Below are 987 nucleotides of genomic sequence, written 5' to 3' on the forward strand. Positions count from 1 at the left end.
AGCACTTTAGATTTGCACTCTTGTATTTTTGACAGGTGGTCTGAGAAATCAGAGATCAACAGAGAAAGCTATTTTCTCTCCTCAATGTCTGCTTGGAAGGATGCATTTACAGGCTGTGAGAATCGTTCTCTCAGCTACGAAGCGAAAAACGTTAAGATCGTTTTGTATCCACCTGTGTCACCACGGCTGGATCTTGAAGAAGAAAAGTTGATAAAAGGGCCCTGCTTGACCACTTGGGATATTTTTCTTTGTTAACCTGACTTTTATTAGCCTAGGACTTATGAAACAACAACCAGCCAAAATGTTTCAGGAGTCAAAGTGCGACATTCTTTTAATTCCTTACCGTCAATTTTCTTCACATTTCACAAACACCTCAAGACACACCTGAGCTCACTCCACAACACAACAGCTGAGAACCAGCATGGCAGAGGATAACAGAGAACTACACAACTACATCCATCATCACTTCTTATCACAGGCTCATTACTGGTCAGTGTTTGACAAAAACTCCAAGGGGCAGCAGTAGCTGGCTGCCAGATTGCCTGTCCCGTCTGTGTGCTCACGTTTAGTAGAGGGAGGGAAATTAAAGGCTGAAAGCACCAACCATGAGCATTGCTGATGACACCTCCCACCCCGCACACTCCCACTTCAGACTCCTGCCTTCAGGGAGAAGGTATCAGAGTCTTCAGGCCCACTCCACCAGACTTACAAACAGCTTCGTCCATCAGGCGGTGAGGATGCTGAACGCTGTCCATTATTTAGTTTTATCCTAATTACTTTAATTTAGTTTTCTTATTCTAGTTTAGTTTCCTAAATGGTATGGCATTCAATACTAGGTGAAAAAGAAACGGTATTTCGATTTTCTGTATGTCCTGCACATATAGTGAATCGACAATAAGAATCTTTGATGTTGATCTTGATTAGCACAAGGAATGACTGAAGAAACAATGGCAAGTGAACAAGGGTAAACACACATGCACTGTAGAT

This window comes from Monopterus albus, unplaced genomic scaffold (genome assembly GCF_001952655.1).
Source record: "Monopterus albus unplaced genomic scaffold, M_albus_1.0 scaffold3.1, whole genome shotgun sequence".
NCBI lineage: Eukaryota > Metazoa > Chordata > Actinopteri > Synbranchiformes > Synbranchidae > Monopterus > Monopterus albus.